Source organism: Heterocephalus glaber, unplaced genomic scaffold, assembly GCF_053883595.1.
Source record: "Heterocephalus glaber isolate CG9 unplaced genomic scaffold, H.glaber_assembly_v1.0 deba00001472, whole genome shotgun sequence".
NCBI lineage: Eukaryota > Metazoa > Chordata > Mammalia > Rodentia > Bathyergidae > Heterocephalus > Heterocephalus glaber.
In genome coordinates, this window is record NW_028258315.1 from 6943855 (window position 1) to 6951319 (window position 7465).

Genomic DNA, 7465 nt, shown 5'->3' on the forward strand with positions numbered 1-7465 from the left:
TCAGGCCCCTGCCAGCTCACATGGCAGGCAAGGGTTCCCACAGCTGTAATCCAAAGCATTAAAGGAAAACTGTCAAGATAACATCAGGTACAATAAAAATGTTCTCACCTGATACCTTAAACAGGTCAATATGGTTTTCACCCAGAGAGAGAGAGAGAGAGGAGAGAGGTTATTTAGAAGCTAATGCTAAAGTTTGGGATATGAGTTCTAATTTGTCCCTCCTCCTGCTTCTGAATGTGGCCCCTTGAAAGTCTGTGCAGTTAGTCCTATGACTCAGTTTCCCCGTGGGAGCAATGCAGCCCCTGACTTGGTGCTGTGAGTGCCCCTTGTGAACTGAAGGAGCCCTGTGAGCATCTATAAATCATGAGGAGCTGCTCAGACCAAAGGCAGGAAGTATGAAATGAGATTGTCTGTGCCATTCACTTTCTAAACAAGCAACCAGATTTAGAAGTTGGAATCAATCTAGTTTGGTCTGTCTAAAGCACTTTGAAAGGACTTCATTTCAGAAATCTGCTTTTCCTTTATATTTTCAAAAACCAGTATTCTCCTTCTCTCTCTCTCCCTTAATCATTTGTTAATAAACCCTGCATCTGAAGCTCAAGCTGTCAGACAGTGTCCATTTAACACCATTCACCAGCTGTTAAATGCGATAATCACCTGTTTATCCTCATGTCACTAATTCAAATGCTAATTGCACTGCAGGCTCTGGCTTATTCTCCCACTCAAGCCAGACCAGGTGTGCAGCTCTCCAAATGGATGCTGCGGGATCATGGGGCTCTTTGCCTCACTTCCAGTGACACAGACAACGCAGGGCAACATGCACACACACACACACGCACACATACACACACACACACACACACAAGAATGAACAAACACACTGTTCATAACTGTGAAAAATTAGAAGTGACCTAAATGTCAAATTACTGTGAAATGAACCAAAGTAAATAGTCATGGAATGTAGTATTATGCAATCATTAAAAGGATGTTTATGAATATGGTTAAATAACACATAAAATACCTTCTTATGTTCAGTGGGAAAGGTAATATGCAAAACTATTCATATGAACAAATATATGGGAAAAAATTTGCACTGAGGATGTAGCTCAATGATAAGAGCCCTTGCCTAGCATTGTGAGGTCCTGGGTTTGATTCCCAGCACCACAATAAAAGAAAATGTGTGATGGTCTTAAAACTAAAAATAAAACAATATTTGGAGTATTGACCAGGAACAAGGGCCGTGCTAGAGGCCAGGATGCTGGGGACATGTGATAATCCTTGTTTCCATGGAGTTTGCATCCTGAATGAGGACAAAAGACAAGGAGAGAAGTCAGTGAACAAAATGTGTGCTTAGTGATGCTCCTAAGAAAGTTAGCAAGTGGTTGGGGGGTGCAGGGACCAGAGGGTCTCCTTTAGATTGGGTCATGCGGGAGGCTTCACAGCAAGCCTAACCAATGACAAAGTCACCAGATGGGTGTGGCTTGGCATGGTCACAGAGCAAGGGAGAGAGTAGCAGAAATTGAATTTAGAGAGACAGGATGCTCATGGGAAGGAAGAGAGCAATCAGCAGTTCCCACAGAGCTCAGGTGTGAGAGGTAGGATAGGAGCCAGGGTGCCAGTCAGTCACAGCGATGAAAGAGGTCAATGTGGCCAAGGACATAGCATGAAGGTAGAATTGGCACGAAATGCTACCTAACCAGATTTGGAGTTAGTGGGGTGGGGCAATACTGAAAAAAGAATTTCATGTTACAGTAGGATTTGGGGTCTGGACAGTTAAATTTTTTGTGATTCCTCTTATCAAGCTGAGGATGGCTAGGGAGGAAAACTGGGAGCTGTATTTTGGCCGTTTTACCTTTGAAACATCCATTCTTATCCCAATGAGGAGATCTAGTAAGTAGTTCCGGAGTCAACCTCAGGGAAAAGTCAAGGCCAGAAATATCTCAGGAGTGATTTGTATGCTGATAGTTGTCTTAGTGTGTTCTGTGCTGCTGTAACAGAATACCCAAGACAGAGATTTATTACTTACAGTTCTGGAGGCCAGGAAGGCCAAGAGCAAGGGACCACCCCTGGCAATGAGGGACTCCTTGTTACATCATACCAAGGCAGACGGTGAAGGGAGAGACAGGCAAGGCAGCAAGGGTGGGCCAAATTTGCTTTGACACCAAATCCACTCCCATGGTAACAACCCTAATCCACTCATCAGAGCAAAGCCCTCGTGAGCTGATCACCTCTTAAAGATTCCACCTCTCAACATGTGCCCTAAGGATTCATTTCCAACACTTTGGGGGACACATTGAAACTGAAGCAATGGCATTCAAAGTGAGGAACTGAACAGAATAATCTAGAGTCCACAGACAGGAAAGACTCCCAAGACAGAGTTAGACACAAGGCTCAGGGGGGAAGAAGAAAAGAAATGACTAATGACTTAGAAGAAAAGCCAGAGGAGTGCAGGGTGCCAACATTAGGAGAAAAATATAGTTTTAAGATAGAGAAGAGAGGAGAGGGGAAGATTCCAGGTGTGTACCGCCTCACCCAGCCCTCATGGGTTTTGCTTACTGCCTGAGTAGTCTTCAGTGAGTAAAGTCCATTCCAGTCAGTATGGTGAAATGTCTAAATAATTCATTTAGAACTATTTTGGATTAACCAACATCATGCTTATATTTTAATCATTACTAGAACAATAAAATTATTTTGAGTATTCTAATTTACCCTCAGGTTTTTTTTTTTAACTACTCAAATTATTTTTAAGTCCTATGTATCTTCACATGTGAGAAAGCACATGAAATAGTTTTTAAAAATTTTTTTTAATTCATTAAGTTTCTTGGTACATTTTAGGTGTACAATATGATGACATTCATCATTGGGAATTTGTACCGTTACATGATGTATCTTGGTTCTTATTTTTTCCCCTTTCCCCTGCCCTCCCTTCAACCTCTCCATCCCTCCCTATTTACAAAGACTTTGTTTCCATTTTTTCATTTTCTCATATGAATTCCATTCCCTTCTTTCCTTTCCCCTACCCCTCCCACTTCCCCTTCCCTTTTAGACCTTCTCTTCCTATTTCACATTAACATGAAATAGTTTTAAATAAATGGATGTAACCTGGTACTAGAGAAAAATTCAGAGACAGAAAGGAATAAAAAATAGAATTTTCTTTAAGAAAAAGGAGTTGATAATAAAGATAAATTCAATTATAAGACTAAAATAAATTTCAGCCTGAAGAATGTTTAAATGTTTAAAACAGATTGATTTTTTAAACCATCATACATGCCCCAATTCTGTTTTGTTTCGTTTTGTTTTGTTTTGTCTTGTCTTATTGAGACAGGGCCTTACTCTGAAGGCCAGGCTGGCCTCAAACTCACAATCTTTCTGTCTCAGCCTCCCGTGTGCTGGGATTACAGTCTGGACTAATTTTTTTAATGATAGAATATTATTCATGGTTTTTGGCACATTTTCCTGTTTTGCTTTCTTTCCAGCCATTAAATTTAAATGAAATTAATTTCATTTAATTCAATGAATAAAGTGGAGTTATTAAAATGACAATATTTTTTAATTCACTGGAAAACAGACACATCTAGGTTATACTTCTCTCTGGGAGTTAGACATCTGTCTACGCAGAGTGTGCACTTCCGGCAGGTGTTCTCTGCACCCCAGCCTCTGTTCACAGCTTTGCAAAAGGCCGTCAGCAATCCAGACCAGGAGGAATCTGTGCTTTGGCTTGAGACAGCCTGAAGTAGCACAGAAAGCACAAGACTGGCAAATGACATCACTCCTGTTCGTTCCACTTTCTACTTGTGTGACTTGGATGACTTTGGAGCTTTGGATTAAAGCCTACAACTGAGAAAACATGGCACCTAACACTCGGGGTTGCTGGAGGATTAAATGAAATACGGTGAGGAGGCTCCTAGACAGCGCCTGGGATATGGGTGAATTCTGCCCACTTGTAGGAACTCTTGCCTTCATTAGCAAAATAAATGTACTTGAGGCTGTAATACCCTTTGTGCACCAGGGGGATGGGACAAAGCAGAGTGTCTGGCACACAGTCAACATCCAATAAACACTTGGAGGTTGATGAGTTAATTAACTGGCTAATTAATCAATATAACCAAGGACCTTCCAGAAAAGAACAACAAAAATCACAATGCTCTATTTCTGTGGAGGTTTTACAGTCTCCCAGTGAATGAGTCATGTCTACAGGGCCACAAGGAGGAATGGAAGCTGAACAGTGCCAGGGTTGTGAGCTGTGGAAAGGATGTTTCTCTCTTGATTTTTGACTGATTTGTTCTTTCATCCAATTTGCTTTCAACCAGAGCTCCAGCCTTGTTTTACTGGCTGCCCACCGAAGTCTGTACAAAGGTAACCCTACGAGCTATCAGACTCCTCCACCTCCCTCCCGCACCCCCACCCCAGACTGGACGACCTGGGCCAGGCAGTGGGTTCAGATGCTTGCCAAGCAGAATGTCTTTCCAAATACTGAACAAGAGGTGCAGCCACAGTTGGGAGATGATGATGAGCTGTGCAGCCAATCAACATAAAGTTGGAAAGCGAGGTTGGTGGCATCACTGTATCATATTGAGTGAGCAAAAGCCAGTTGAAAGAAAAGAAAGAAAAAGGAGAGCAAATGTGTAGGGAAAAGCACATAGAGATGCAGACAGGAAGGGTACGTGCCCCAGCACCGAGGTGGCACAGACCCTGATACTGGTTTCCAAGCCCTAGAGAGGCCCTAAGCATTCATGGTTGCAAAGTGTCTGTCCCTTCTGTTGGTGTAGGACATGGATCTGTGCCACCGCTGTGGGCCAGCAGAGAAGGCCGTAATGTGAAGTGGAATATTGCCTGCAACATCTTCGCCACCAATCATCTCAGATCCATTACCATGCAATGAGATGAGACGGGAGAGCTTAAGCCAAGCTGGCCCTTATTCCTGAGTTACTGGCTTTGTCCAGCCCAGGCCCAGAGGTTCTCGAGTAAATGCAGCTGGAATTAGGGGCTCTGCTAACTTTTATACACTCACATACTTGAATGTCTTTTGCACACAGCTGAAAAATAGCCCTCCCCACCTACTTGATTTCTTGGGGTCAGTCTGGATCGTGGGGACCATGCCTTCCTTTTCTCATGACTCATTCTCTCAGAAAGAATTCAAGTCTCACAACCACTGAAGTTCTGAAAATATGTGCATTCACTCATTCAAAGAAGTAATACACCATGCACCAGAAGTGATATCACTTTCTATGATACTTAGTAAAAGAAAAGGAAATTTAAATATATATATATAAACTTAAGTCTATCTAGTTTAGAAAGAAATTAAACCTATATCTGCCTGGAAAAGTAAAAGCAAAACTGGACTCCATATAGGGATTTGCACACTGAAATTCATAGCATAATACGTCAAAGGCGGAAACAACTCAAGTGTCCATTGGCAGATGAATGGATAAACAAAATGTGATATATGTGTGCAATGAAATACTACTCCATCTTGAAAAGAAAAGAAATTCTTCCACACACTATAACATGGATGAGCCTTGAAAACATCTGGCTAAGAGAAATAAGCAGTCACAAAAGGACAAACATCGGATGATGCCAGTAACAAGAAGTACCTACAGGAGACAAATGCATAGAGACAGAAAGCAGAGTGAGTTGTCCTGGGTGGTGGGGAGTTAGCATTTAAAGGGGACAGGGTTTCAGTTTTATGAAATGAAAAGCTTCTAAAGGTGGATGGTGGCAATGGCTGCCCAACAATGTAAATATATGCTTAATGCCACTGAAATCTACACTGAAAAGTGTGTGGTGGTAAATTTTATGTTGTGTTTATTTTAATACAATTAAAATTGCACCAGGTGATAGAAGCATTAGGGAATGTGTCCTGCAAAAATCTTTTCTAGGGCCAGGGATTTAGCTCAGTGCTTTTGCCGCCTGCTGCGCCAGCTCAAGGACCCGAGTTTGATCCCTGGTACCAAAAAAAAAAAATCTTTTCTATTTCCCCACATCTGTCTTTATGGTAGGAGTGTTAGCTTTATTTCATTTTGTTTTATCAGCACTGGAGATTGAACCCAGATTGAACTCTTTGCACTGAGTTACATCTCCAGCCCTTTTTTTATTTTTTATTTTGAGATTGAGTCTCAATAAATCACTAAGTTGCCCAGGCTGGACTCGAACTTGCAGTCCTCCTACCTCAGCCTCCCAGAAGGAGGAGTTTTTTCTTTCAAGTTTACTTTTAAATAATGAAACTCAGAACAGAAGAGACAATTTGAGAAAGGCACAAGACCTTCTGTTTGTGTCTCTGGACCAGAGAACACCAGCCAAGGAAAATCATGGTCAGGATAGAATCAGGACAGGGTTGGTTCATTGTGTTCCTTGAATGCAATATGTTTGTTTCTTCCTCCAACTCCTGTTTCTCCACTCAGGGTAGGATGGGGAGCAGACTTCAGCCTCGGGGCCCCACGCTGATGCCTTGGCAGGACTTTGGAACGAACTTCCTCCTCTCCTGTGGAGAGCATTGCCCAACTGGCAGGTGCAATGAAAGGGGTTTTGTCTGAGATGCACACAGTAAAATCCAACTCACATGCATGAAAATTTCCATGAATAAAGAGCTTTCATCAGAGTGAACTTGAGTTTTGGAATTAAAGGCTGAAAGGTCTCACTGTATCACTCAATAGATGTGTGCTTAGAAGTCGTACTTGCTGTCATTACCATTGAGTATATTCATTGACTGTTATTAGAAATGTGTGATAGCTCTAACCAGGTAACATTTCTAGATATGCATGCTTCTCTTGTAACCCAAATCTGCTCTGCTTTTCCAGCCTTTCTTGGTGTTCTTCATTCTTTAGCAGTCAAGCCATCGTCTCAGATGACTGCACAGAGAGCAGCTGCTCCTAATACTCAGGATGCGGGGATCCCAGGGTCACCAGGAAGTTGCTTGCTTGGCCTCTTTCTGGCTTAGTGCTTGGGAGCCCACAGCAACCCCATGTAGAAACAGCACCTCACTCCCATTACATTCCCTGAGATGGTCCGGCATTGTATGTGACAGCCAGTGCATGAGTACAGGAAGAAACCGAAATTGAACATCAGACCTCTTATTTCCAGAAGTCGTTGCCATTTCTTGGTGCTGGGTCCAGGCCTCTCACCACATGGCTTGGGGCCTCAGTTCTCTCTGGTGCTGATGTCCTGTACCTTCTCTTGCTAGACACCACCCCTCATTTCCAGGGCTGCCAGGAAGGTCACACAGAATTCCTCTTGTGTTGTTCAGAACAACTTCCTTGCTCTGCACAATATCTCCATCAAGCAAAGAGCCCTCCTTGATAAGTAAGACATTCACCTAGCTTTTCACCTTAAGAATCCAAAACTAAAACCAGTAGAAACATTTAAACTGTGTGCTCAGTAACTGAACAATGTTCTCCTGGCTTTAAGCTTCCCCCAAATGGCTCCTTATCGGTGAGGTTTGCTTGGCCACTCTGTCTAAGTTAGGCGA